The 14,547-nt window shown below is 31.8% G+C and overlaps 1 protein-coding gene across 1 annotated transcript in view; it reads right to left on the bottom strand.

Annotated features, from left to right (window-relative positions):
• LOC139500080 (uncharacterized) overlaps positions 1-3,882 on the bottom strand; it is a 44,826-nt gene extending 40,944 nt beyond the window's left edge. Inside the window, exons 1-2 of the mRNA XM_071288818.1 lie at positions 3,681-3,882; positions 2,571-2,801 (exon numbers count right to left, since the gene is read on the bottom strand). The gene's annotated coding sequence lies outside the window, so the exon portion shown is untranslated. The remainder of the gene's footprint in view (positions 1-2,570; positions 2,802-3,680) is intronic.
• Positions 3,883-14,547: the final 10,665 nt, after the last annotated feature.

Here is a 14,547-nt window from a genome sequence, read left to right as displayed (position 1 = left end):
GGAACTGATTGTGTGTGATTGAATAAAATTAATATTCGAATTAAAAGAGTTTTTGAATTGTTCTGGTTTAAAACGTAAAATACGTAAAATACAAAGACTAAAGGTAGTTTTTATAAAATAAATGAACAAATGAACTTGAAGTTTATTTCTAAATTTAGCCAATCAGTTAATGCGAAAAGTAAAAGCACGTTTACTTTCAAGTGCACGTAAAAATACACTTTTAAAATCTGTAGTAAACGCCCGTTTACTTTTAAGTGCACGTAAAAATCAATTTAACGAATTCTGAAGTAAACGCCCGTTTACTACTGACTAAACGGACACAAAGTAAACGCCCGTTTACTCGGGTAGACATTAGAAATTTCCATTTCGACCGCGTTAACGTAATTATAGTAAACGGGCGTTTACTAGTAAACGGGAAATTTGAAGTTAACTAACGAAATATGTGCACGCGGCGTTAACTTGCGTTTACTATATGTAATGCTTGGTCTGCACCCAACTGATAATACATAACATATATAAAGGTTGTGGATGAACACGGATGCGTTCACTTTCATTTTTGACAAAAAACATCTGAAAAGTGACGTTTTTTGGCATATTTGAGAGATTTTTCATATTTGAGCTCGAATCGGATCGTTTTTAATGACTAAATCAGTTAAAATCTTTCACTTATACTAATTAAATCAAGTGAAATAGACACTTAAGTCTTTAAAAAGTGGTCAAAATCTTTCGTCAGATGAAACTGAAATTTGAGGCCAAAATGAGTCCTTACCGGACCTACTCCTTTAAAGTTTATTCATACTTTTGAATACAATATTATTATGATGTTCTGACACTTATCATAATACCCTACTTTAAAAAAAATGTGTTATCATATAATCTATTTAGGCCTAGGTTACAAAATCCTTTGTAGTTTGATCAACAAATGTACAAAAAAAATATAGGTATAACTAAACTCTTACATTTAAAAGCTACCAGGCTTATTATTTTCTTCGCTAGGTACGTTTCGTATTTCCTTCTATGACAAAACACGAATAAGGTTAACATCTGTACGTTTGGTAATGTATTGAAAACTCAAACCAAACCTTTACACATATATCTCCATTGGCTAAATTTTCTGATTAGCATGTCAATGTGATTGCCATGTGAACATAAACAAGTACACCCAAAAATGTATGATATTTCAAAATATGTACAAAAACTTATTCGTTTACCATTTTTTACCATCAAAGTTATTATTTCAAATTCAAGGAGAATAATATAGAGATCCAAACATCTATTAAACAGTGTTGAAAACTGAACCGCCCCAGTCGCAGTGTCACGTTTTATTCCGTTTCAGAATGCTGCGTTTCAACTACGTTTTGAATAAAAAAGTGTCCCGTCATTTTGAAAGCTAGAGTTTACTAGGTTTGTGCTACATTCTTATCACGTTTTGCTATGTATTAGTACATGTAGACCCACGTTTCCATCACGCATTAATACGATTCGATATGTAGTAATCACGTTTTAGGACGTTCCGATAGGCTTTGCTACGTATTTACTAGGTTTCTACTTAGATTCATTTTTCGCTACGTTTGTTGTTGAATTTTCAAAACATACCGGCCGGCAGGTCCCGTTTTGAACAAAGGATCACTACGTTTCGATACGCTTTGTTACATATATTCCCGTTTCGCTAAGCTTTCAAAACGTAGTAAAATGTAGATCTTGAAACGTGACAGTGTGACTTGGGCTTAATGGATGTTTTTCATTCGTTAGATTTGTTTGAGCTTTTGATTTTCCCATTTGCTAAAGAAATTTCCTATTTGAATTGTCCTTGTCGTTTTTTTTTTGTTTTTTTTTGTTACTATACTTTTTCATATTCATTCAAATTTATAATCCGAAAAAAATGAAACTAAGATTGAACTATTGTATAAAAAGCATGACTGAAGGTAAATTCAGGATGTGTACATGTATGTTGTATAGCCACAAAGAAACAGGCGTAATGAATTTAATCCAATTTATGTCTGAGCATGAAAATAAACAGTAGTTCACTACCTGGGATACACATGATACACATAATCTAAAGGTATTCTAGTGATCAAATCCAGTTAACATGGTTAAGTTAAATCTGTACTATAAACCTAATGAAGATGAAGATGAATTAATAGTAAAAGGGATATTAATAATATTTTATTTCTTACCACTTTACTAGATATAAATAATGAAAAGCATGTAATTGACATGTGCAGATATGTTTATATGGTGCTTTATAAACGCACTTTACTTAACATTAAATTAAGTTTCAAGTTCAAATATCCAGTTTCGAATATAAATTCTACTGTGATCCTTTTGAATTCCGTATCTATTAATGACTTGTTTGTGTACTTAAATGCCGTATATACATTGTATATGCATCCACCCTACATTTATGTTTAATTTCGTTTTGAAGTGAAATGATATTTTTTTTTTCTTAAATTATTAAGCAAACATTGATGTAAATTAACATATCTTCCTCATGTTCATCTTTTTATATCAAAACTGTTATTTTGTTTTTCATGGACTAACTAAACAGTAAACACAACGAATCAACTCACCATGATTTGACAGATTTCTTGAAATGGCAGAATCGACATATTGCTGAACCTTTTGTTTGAGATTGTTACATTCCGCCAATTGGAGAAACTTTGCAAGTTGGTCAACGTTTTCCGCTGACAACCAACATATGTCTTCGAACAACTGAACTAGATCTGATCCTGTAACAATTTTCTCCAGAACACCTCTCCCAATCGAATCTCTTAGTAGAAATTGGATCGTACGAATTTTATCTTTAAATAGAAAATAAACATGCCATTGGTTTACAATTTTACTTCAGTATTGCTGCAAATAAAAGGATACTTGTGGTTTAAATGAGACATCCAATCTTACTAAACAAAAACAGTGAGAATCAAGTTTCTTTCGTGTGTATTATCATTTCTTTTGATTTTGTGTCATCCTAATTTCATTTTTCTGCTCCATGGCAGTGGATGCATTGTTTTCCTGGTTGCTCAACTGTTGATAATAACAGAGCTATTCAAGCATTTATTTCTTTTAATTAAATTGGGGTTTCGGAGGTTGTTTTCTTTTGTCACAAATACGGTTTCCTAACAGTAAAAAATATTTTTTGTAATTATCATTTTGTTTTTAGTGAGAATGTAGAACAATGTGGGTTTTTTCTGGATTATACTTGATTATGAGTTGTTGCACTTTTCGATGTTTTGAGATAAAAAAAAAATCTTCTTATTAGATATCAAAACCAAAAGGATTATGCTATGATACTTTAAACGCGCGTTTCGCCTACATAAGACTCATCATTGACGCTCAGATCAAAATAGTTAGAACACCAAACGAGTATAACATTGAAGAACATCTAAGGTATGATAGAGTGAGATTTGTCTCTTTCCTGTACTGAAACTATATGCGATTTTGTTAGATTTAAATACAAAGCACAATACACATTAAAATCAGTCAATTGCGTAAATGTAATTTAAATGGAATAAAAATCACTGACATTTTTAAATCACAAAATAATCACGTTTTCAATATATACTGAACAATTGCAAAAAAGTGACGAAAATTGTTTGTTTTTGTTTTGTTGAAAAACCAATTGACAGACTTAAGAAAGCTAACAAGTGCAAATATTTAGTTTTCTGATACAGTGCAATTACCTGCAGATAATCCTAGAGCTACTTCCTTTGTTAAAATCCTGTAACTGTCAAAAACAATGGAATCCATTACGTATGTAAGTGCCGGAGATGATAACAACCATGTGAAGTCCCTAAAAGATTGTGTCTAGGAAATCTACTCCAGACGTCAATGAATCTGTAATAAAAAGTCCGCGTCCATCAATTTGGTTGTTTTGTGTTAACAATCGCCTGCAAAATATGACCATTCAAATTATTCGTACTACTGGGTGTATACTTCAATTTCAACAAGACGTGTACTGTTGGGTTTTTTTTTTGTTGGTTTTTAAAGTTTTATAGCCATGCCGTTGTCAGTAAATGTCGGGTGTGAATGTCCTTTTTTTATCTTCCGTTTCTCTTTATGTGTTCATTATGCAATACTTTGACTGCATTATGCATATTTGACATTATATGAATATTCTTTAATTTCATTACACTTTGCATTCATGCATTTTGATTGAACATCCCACATTTCATTCTTATCTTAGCATACTTCGAATATACACTAGATGTTCCAACAACCCATACTGAACCACTTAGCCAATATATTAATCGGTCAATCACTTATTCAATTAAATATTTTTTCAATGACGTTCATGGTTTCAGAATGTTTAAAAAGTCTAGATAATTATTTGGTTGATCATAACTTTGATGGTTAAATAACAGGACTTCAAATTTAAAGTTCACTTCCGCTAGGGATATATAGCTACCATTATACGAAACATACACGATATTAAATAGAATTAAAATATTTAATATGGAAAATGCCATTAAATAATCTATTAATAGTTTAATTTCAAGAAAGTTTAAAATCAATTTAACTGTTTCATATAATAGCAGTACACACTTTTATAATAAACACTGATCTACCAATCTAACATTGTTTCGCTCTTTCAACTGATTATTTCAACTAAAGAGAAATTGATTAAATTTTACATACTGATCTTCCTGATTAAAGAAAGAAGGAAGAAATTGAGTTTTTTTTCACATGAATTGATAGGAAAGCATACAATGCTTACCTATGTAAGTGTCAATAAATCATCGCATGCAAACATCTTTCATCAATTGAATTGTTTGTTGATAAGGAAGTTTTAAAATGTGTATAAATTATTCTAATTGAAGTTTTATATATATCGTTTAAAAAACATATGTAAATGGTGTATGCTAGTACATAAAATTTGACCTGACAGAGCAACTCAAATAAAAAATGTAGGCAAACATGCCTATTGGGTTAGTTCTACTGCTTGAAAGAGTACAAGTTTTGACTTATTTAGGTTTATTGGACATCGCCATGGAGTTCAGTATTTATGGCAATACTTGAAAACATATATGCTTGTAGAGAGTTGATTACCATAGACACAACTAACAATCAGAGTTGAAATGACGATTAAAACTGTCACAGCAATAATCATACGGCCTTCAAGATAGCAACACATACCGTATAGTCAATATAAAAAGACCCAAACTATAAAAAAAATGAAAGAATTCAAACGAGTAAACTAGCAGCATAATTTATACAATCAATAAGCGAACCGTAAAAATTACAGACATGAACCAACGATATATAGCTACTGAGCTACTAGAGATTGTGACGTGACAGGGTTAGTGAAGGTCGTGTGTAGTATTATGGTGAGACAAAAACAGTTTTATTGTTGTTTATAATTATATTTACACGACGAGACTCATGGAAGATGTTTATTCTATAAGGACGATACTGTAAATTGAAAATTTGTATAAAAACAATCGTTACATCACGTTTACCGAGCAAAGGTTAGTTTGTAATAGATCACGCCGTTCGAAATATTCGAGTACACCCAAACCCGGAAGTCAACAATCGTTTGTTTACATTATTATTATACCAGTGTCAACAATGATGCCAATTTGTTACTAATATCAGTATTTCTATTGAACTTATTGTTTCCGAACTTTATTTATCAACATGACTAGAAACAAGTTAAACACAAATGCAAAACGTAAACTGAAAGATTTGTCAAATAATACAGACTCATCATTTGATTCTCTAACACAACAACCTTATAAAAAGGGATCGAAAAAACTTTCGAAAAACAACACCAGTGTTCATTCTATTCACGAGGGCTTGTCGTCCGATAAGACACCTGATAATCAGAAGCATGCCTATAATACGCAAACCAGTACACCGCTTCAGTACCCGTACCCGCTCCCTTTTCCTGGCCCCCCTCCAGCTCATTCTGGATCATATCCGTCATTTAGTTGGCCGCCACCTCCAGTGGCTGATAACAACGTTCTTGGTCATATTATGCAATACATCACAACAATCGATAGCCGGCTTAGTAATTTAGAAAATATGGACAAAAAAATCGATAAATTGGAAAGTTTTTGTGAAAATATGGAGAACTTGTATATTCGAGTTAAAAATACTGAAACCGGTATTGAAACCCTAACTTCACAGATGACTGAAGTACAAGATATATGCGTTTCTCATAAAATAAAACTTGACGAGTTATGTGTAGAGAAGGATACCATGTGGGTAGCTATTGCCGCTGGTGGGGCAGGTAGTCCAGGCAAAGGGTCTAAAATTAAAAAGGAACTAGAACAAATACAAAAACAAAACGAAGAACTGAAATCAACCGTGACAGATCTGCAATGCGAATCTCTGAAACAAAACTTGGTGTTCTACGGAGTCGTTGACCAACCGGGTGAAAACACCGACAGTCTATTAAAAGGATTTATCCGTTCTGAAATCAACATAAAAAGCGAAATTAAATTTGTTAATGTTAGACGCATCAACAGCAAATTCAATCCACGTCCCATACTTGCATCGTTTGAAAGTTTGAAAGACCGGGAAAAAGTGCGCCGTTCAGCTTATAGATTAAAGGGAACTCCTTTCAGCCTGAGTGAGCAGTACCCATCAGATATTCTTGCTAAACGGAAAAGGTTAATCCCAATTTTAAAAGAAGCCCGAAGTCAAAATGTCAAGGCAGTGTTGCTCAAGGACAAGCTTTACATTGATAATGATGTTTTCGACCCTTTAAAACACAAGCAATTTATAAAGGAGTCAACAGTGGCATTTCCTAGTGGTGCTAGTTCTGGAAATTCGAAGGCGAAGAGCACAGTTGGTAGTAACGATGATGACCCGGATCCCAATAGCAGTATGGCTGAGAAGGAAGACTAGGATAGCGTTGAAGGACTTCCATATAGTGTTTCATCTAACATTTGTACTGAGAGTTTGAAATTTATCTCGTGGAATATTAATGGTGGTTTACAAACAAAACTTGATGATAAAGCATTTGTAAATTTTTTATGTACATATGATCTTGTTTTTCTTACGGAATGTTGGTTTGAAAAAGATTTTTCATTTCATTTACCTGATTATAATTGTCATTTATTCCCTCGATTGAAAGCTAAATCTGTTCAGGGAGGAGGTAGTGTTATTTTGATTAAAAAATGTTTTTCTACTGTTATTGATATTGAAACTTGTATTTTAGACTCTATTGTATGGTTGAATATTAAGCAGGGTATATAAACCAAAAACAAATCTGTATATATTGCTTGTATTTATATTCCCCCAGTCAAATCTAAATACTATAAGTTATATGATTGTGATTTATACAATGAGTTAGAAAATAGCATTGAGTTATACTCTGAACTTGGTCACGTTTTTATTCTTGGGGATTTGAATGGTCGAACTGGGACGTTAGTCGATTTCCTGGAAAATGATGATATTCATTTTACTTTAAAGAACCGAATTTGTGGCGCTTTCGAATATTCAGCCGATAGTGTTCTCCCGAAAAGAGTCAATTCCGATTTAAATACAAACAGTTATGGATCTAAAATAATTAGTATGTGTAAAGCCTCAGGCTTAAGGATAGTGAATGGTAGGCACAAAAAACGGATTTTCAAATGACTTTACATATTGTGGCCCTATTGGTATGAGCGTTCTGGATTATTTCATTGTACCTTCGTTTTATTTCCCGAATATAAACCAGTTAATTGTGTCAAACTTTACAACTTATTCGGACCATGCATTTTTACATTTAGAACTGAATTTATTAAACACCATGCGAAACCCAGGCAAATGCTCAGATGCCATGGAAGATACAGAACGTCGTGTTAAATACAAATGGAAAGATGAATTTAAAGAACAGTGTACTGAGTGTATTCGTATTAATATGGACAATATCATTCGTTTACAGAATCGTATAAACTTTGAAAATCAAAATTCTTTTGATAAATCGTTGAGCAATTTTACATGTATGATAGAGGACATTATGTCGCCTTTCTTTAAAACGATGCCTTATGTTAACAACAAGCCGTATAAACCAGTTAATTATTTTGACAAACCTTGGTTCAACACACGATGCAAGGAACTTTATCGATGTTATATAGATTATCTACATGTTTTCAATCGTTCAAAATCAATTGTAAACCATACAAACTTAAGTTGTGCAAAGAGGGAATATAAAGTTATGGAACGTCGTCTTAAGCGAGAATACCAACGTATAGAGGGTAATGCAATGGACTTTTTGAAATATAGTAACCCAAAACTGTTTTATTCTAAATTTAGGAAAAGGACCGAAAAGAAAAATAATGTACCGTTACAATCTTTCTATGAACACTTTAAAAAATTGTCTTCTGTGAATATAGACAATACATGTGACGAAGATTTATTTAATAACACTGATGGCGATTGTGTATATCCTGAACTTGATGAAGTGATTACAGAGGAGGAGATTTTAAAAGCCATCCGCAATTTAAAGCGCAATAAAAGTCATGGAGGAGACGGTATTTTGAATGAATATTTTATAGAGTATAAAGATGTTTTTATGCCAATATTAGTCAAAGTTTTCAATGGTATTTTACAATCCGGTATATTCCCTACTAGCTGGGCCATTGCTATACTTGTGCCTATTTTCAAGAAAGGAAACGAAGACGATCCAAATAACTATAGAGGTATAAGTCTTGTAAGTAATTTCGCAAAATTATTTACTTCCGTATTAAATCAACGTTTGATGGACTGGTCTGATTCTTTTGATGTCATTACTGACGCCCAGTTCGGCTTTCGCCCAGGTTTTGGAACTGTAGATGCAATTTTTGCCCTAATTTCTGTAATTTTTAAGTCCCTATCAGCAAACAAACGTCTTTATTGTTGTTTTGTTGATTACACAAAAGCATTCGATACTGTTCAAAGGCTAATGCTATGGTATAAATTATCAAAAATTGGTATTCAAGGTAAACTTTTAACTGTTATTAAATCTATGTATACTAATGTGTCTACTTGTGTATGTGTTGATGGTTTTAATTCTGAACACTTTTCCAATGAATTGGGCTTGATGCAGGGAGAGGTGTTATCTCCCATACTTTTTTCATTATATGTTAACGATTGTGAAATGGCTTTCATTAATAGTAATGCCATACCATATGAGATGAAAGAATTGAATTTATTTTTACTTATGTATGCTGATGATATGGTTATTTTCTCAGAATCTGTTTTGGGGTTACAAAATATGCTTGATACATTATATGAGTATACATCAAAATGGTCATTGAGTGTTAATATTGATAAAACTAAAATTGTTGTATTTAGGAAAGGTGGAAGAGTTCATGTTGATGAGAAATGGTATTATGATAATAAGGAAATTGAAGTTGTTGATAATTTTACTTACCTTGGTGTACTTTTAAATTTTAATGGCAAATATAATATGTTACAACAGAAATTGTCAGAACAAGGTAGAAAAGCAATGTTTGCTTTAAGAAGAAATGTGAAAAGTATGTGTTTAAACTATGTCACTTTGTTATCACTGTTTGATACTTATATAAATTCTCTATTGAGTTATGCAAGCGAAATATGGGGTGCACATAAAGCCCCGGCAATAGAGAGAGTCCACATGAACTATTGTAAAAATATACTTGGTGTAAAGTTGTCTACTAACAATGTTATGATATATCAAGAACTAGGTAGATTGCCTCTTATTTTCGCAAGAAAATGTAAGATTTTCAAATATTGGTTTAAATTACTAAATACTTCAAACTGTATATTGAAAAATTGTTATAACTACTTGTATTGTGAATTAGAGAGATGTCCAAATAATAAGTGTAACTGGTTGTATTTTATAAAGAACGAACTTTTTCTTATTGGTTTAGGTGATGTATGGTATAGCCAAAACCTTATTTGTGACTTGCCTGATGTATATTTTGCTGTCATAAAGCAACGTTTATACGATTGTCTAAAACAAGAACTTGATGCTCAGTTACACATGTCTCCAAAATGTTCTAATTATAAATATATGTTAGATAATTTTTGTCTGCAATTTTATTTATGCAAACCAATTCCAAATGTTTACAAAAAATGTATAACAAAAATAAGATTAAGTAGCCACAACTTAGCTATAGAAAATGGAAGATTTTATGGTATAACAAGAAATAATAGAATATGTACTTTTTGTAAAAATGATATAGAGGATGAGTTTCATTTCATCCTCAAATGTCCACGTTTTCAAGGTTTTAGAACAATTTATATTAAGCCATTTTATTGGAAAAAACCGTCGATGTACAAATTTATTAAACTGATGAGTACTAATAATGTAAAAGAATTGTGTAATTTAGGTAAATTTATTTTTAGATCTTTTAAGCTTAGATCCGAAATGTTAAAATAATGTTTGTTTATCATTACAACACCTTCTGCTGTCACATAGTCTGTGTTTATGTATGTATTATATGTTTTATTGATGTTGATATAATTGTATACCTATAGTTTATATAGACTTTGGTAATAAAGATATATATATACTGAATAACAGCTCCTGACGTTGGTCATGTATATACATATGGCATGGTGAGACATGTTCGTGAACCCCCTGAAATGTAACAGCGATGTTAAATCACAGCATCAGAACATATTGTTATGTTCATTTGAAAAATTTAAAAACGAACCGATATGAAACCATTTTAGGTTTTTAAGAAAAACAAAACTTTTTTTTTCATTTTGGTTTCGGAAAATGCCCAAACAACTCTATACGGTACTATAGGTTTAGGAATCAAGAAACACATTAAATTGGTTCCTTCCGAACTAGTTGGGAACGATTGCAAAGCAAAATAGAGGTTTATCAAACCCACCAGAACCCAAAACCAGTTTATAGGCCACTTTTACGCTCTTTAGTTAAATATGATAGTTTTTGTAGTAGCTTAACACAAACTGATCATTTCCATGCAGTTTCAATTAAGTAAAAACTTAACACAAACTGTTTACTTCCATTCAGTTTCAATTAAATAGAAACTTAACCATCTCCGACGCAGAGTTCATATCAGATCCATACATGCTCGGCAATAATGGTAGTGCACTTAATATATTGAGTGTGGTGTAACAAAGTATTGAACGGAACGGATATGATCTCTGCACTGGAGAGACATTTTACTGATTGTCATGCTTTTTCATGTTTTAGTATCTACGTTATTTTTCATTTTTTTTTAAATGTATGCTCCTCAAATACACGTTATGTGACAGTGCTCCTTAATTACGTTTCATACAAAATTCCGAAAAGGCAAAATCCAATTGAACATTAATCGCCGCCATTATGTTAAAGTTTTTAGGTTAATAATGTAAAGACTCAAATCGACCAGTCTACAATGTATAATCCCTTATATGAGTATAACTATTAGTATATCAATGATCAAGGTTGCACTGAGAACAAACTACGTTTTTTTTGGGGAGAAATTTAATATTCATAGATTTTTTGTTTTGTTTACCTACTGGTTCCAAGATAAGATCTCTTTGCTTCATATCGTAGAAGCAAAACCTTATAATGACACCAGTATAAATAGTATCTATCAAATACCCATGATTAGCGGACATATAGATGTAAAAATTAAGAACTGACACCAAGAGAGCACGAATATGTCATGTCTGAGAAGTCTTATGAAAAGTCTTACATTACAATTCAACTTACATTTCTAATAATGTCCTTTCATTGTAGCGGTTAATTGACAAAACATTACATTCTTTGTTTTTAAAGTTAAAATGCGCGTCAATGATTGATTTGTTAATCAAACTTATCAAAGATGGAACTTTTTATATTTATGTTTATATTTTATTCTATAAAACTATCAACTGATCAAATTTTCGTATATTCTATAGAATAACAGCCACGTATCTAGCACAATGGGATCGGGGAGTATAGAATGAAATCCTGATTCTCTGTTTGAAACAAAAAATATTCTTATTTAATCGTTCATAAAATTTGTTAAAAAAGTCTGCTTTCCGCGACAAAAATGTCATTATAAATAGATTTTTTTTCCAACTTAGCCCCTCCCCTTTTCCTTTACAAATTTGGTACAAATAATTACTTAAAAAGTCACCGTAATCGGGTGGTAATCATTTGTGTCATGCTTCATTTCTAAAGTTTATATCTTAGATTAAGAAGTGAATTTTATTTCACATTATTATTTAATGACCCGTAGGGCGTGTTAATCTGAACGCACTAGAAAAATATATCCAACTTAATCGGTATAATAGGATGCACATTCCGCAAATCTTTGTTAAAAATATTTATCACATTTAACAGAAATGTACATAATTCACAACACATACAAAGACATACTTGAGTCATTGCATATCATTTACAGTTAGTATCATCTTAGACATGTTCTTCTTTCTAATTAAACGAAGAAATTTATTGACATAGATTTGTTTTTGCTATGTACTTTATTCGATGAATAAGTAAAATTATGTAATCGTTATATTCATTTCAAATAGCTTTTATTTTTTGTTTTTGGTCATAAAACTGCTCGAGTCTACTCAAGGTTAAATATATTGTACTTGGAAGCCAATAAAATAGGTTATCGAATGTAATAGCCTTGATAGAATACAGTAAAGTGAACGCGTTCAATGAAAAAAGAACTTCCTGATTATATATTGATATCTTATAATAAGAATGTTTCAATTTATTTCATCTAACAAAAATGCATGAGTCAAAACAGTATATTCATTATTAAGCTATCATGGTCTCTTTTCGAGAGTTGTCTCATTGGCAATCATACCGCATCTTTTATATATATTTGATTTAAAGTCGAGGTAAATGTAGACATAACAAGTCGATGTTATATATGTTCCTTACGTCGTAACTACAATCCCCTTCCCTCTCATGAATGTGACCTACCGAATTAGACTAATATTTACGGGATTTGTTATAACATGAGCAACATTCGTACGATGGATTATTTGTGTTATTAATTTGCTGTTACAAATTGATAGAAAATATTATAAATTAGGGAATTTATCTCCCTCATGCAAAGACCTTATTCCTTTCACGGATTTTGTTATACTTTTTGGACCTTTTGGATTACAGCTCTTCATCTTTTATATAAACTTTGGATTTCAAATATTTTGGCTACGAGCTTCACTGAAGAGACATAATTTGTCGAAATGCGCATCTGGTGCAGAAAAATTGGTACCGTAAATGCTGTTACCACAGCTTTATACATCGCTGAATCACATAGAACTGAATTAAAGAACAACTACTTTAATTCAAGAACACTGAATTTAATAAAACTGATGTTTTATATGTAATAGCTTTCATCTCGCATTCACAGGTATTACTATCGTAGACATAAGTATAACTATCCAGCAGCGGCGGCGTAAGTTATTTTGTAAAGCTTCATATTTCAGAAGTTAAGAGACCTGGATGTTTCATACCTCGGATTCCGATACCTTATGTTACGAGGTTTCCGTCTGTCATCTGTCCATTGTCATTGACCTCATTTTCATTGTTCAGCGACTTACTTTATTATGTGAAATTCTCACGTTTTATGAGTAGCAGGATAATTTCGTCTTGTTTATGAGTTTCTTTAAACGCATTAATGACCATCAAACAGGGTTCATCTAACCTCGATCACATTTTATTGATCAGTGATCAAGGTTAATATTTCATGATTAGGTCCGTTTCTAAAATACTATTAGCGGAAAGTCAAGTATATGTGGTGCATGAAATGATTGTAAGGCTATGTCAGTTTGGCAGGTTTCATCGGAGCCTGACATCCTTTTCATGGTTCATTGGTCAATGTTAAATGTTTTGTTTTGGTCTGTTTTACAAGTTCAATAAGCAAAAGGTCAACTAGTTAGTATTTGTATAGAATAAATGTAATGTGTAAATGTCGGTCTAGCCTGTATCATTTGACCGTGACATATTTTTTATGGTCATTGATCCATATTAGGTTTAGTGTTTAGATTGGTTTTTCCAATACTTATAGCAGTAGGAAATCTTTGTTTAATGTATGGGATAATTATAAAGCTAAGTCTGCATGACTGTCTAACAGTTAGTATCTGACATTGACCTCATGTTCATGGTTCATTGGTCTGGATAAGTTTTTGTAATTTTGTAAATTTATCAGATACTATAAACAATAGCTGGACTAGTATATTTGTTGATTCAAAATGATTGTAAGGTGTTAATGTTTGTCAGGCCTAGTTCATATGACAGACATCAATATCATAGAATATTTTAGGTTCATGTGATACTTACAGGAAACCCGTCATGTTGCACACTTTGAATATAAATTCAATAATAAATAATACAGGTAACTGACTATGTTCATTTGTGTTATTACGTCTTCTGGTTGAGTTAAGCCATTAGAAAATTGATATCTTATAGTGTGTCTTTCTATGTTTTGATGTTACACTATTTTCGTATATAAGGGTTATGTTTTGGTACCATTCAAACGTTTAAAACCGCTACAATTGTTTGCACCTGTCGAGGAACAGTAGCTGTCGTTTGCTGGTGTGGTTTTTAAGTGTTTTTCGTTTCTTGTTTTTTTATATAGATTAGATCGTTGGTTTTCCAGTGTGAATGGTTTTAGACTATTTATTTTTTGTAGTCCT

The sequence above is a fragment of the Mytilus edulis genome, chromosome 13 (assembly GCF_963676685.1).
Source record: "Mytilus edulis chromosome 13, xbMytEdul2.2, whole genome shotgun sequence".
In the NCBI taxonomy this organism is placed as follows: Eukaryota; Metazoa; Mollusca; class Bivalvia; order Mytilida; family Mytilidae; genus Mytilus; species Mytilus edulis.
The sequence above is the reverse complement of the archived record's forward strand: the minus strand, read 5'-3'. Positions and strand labels throughout refer to the sequence as shown.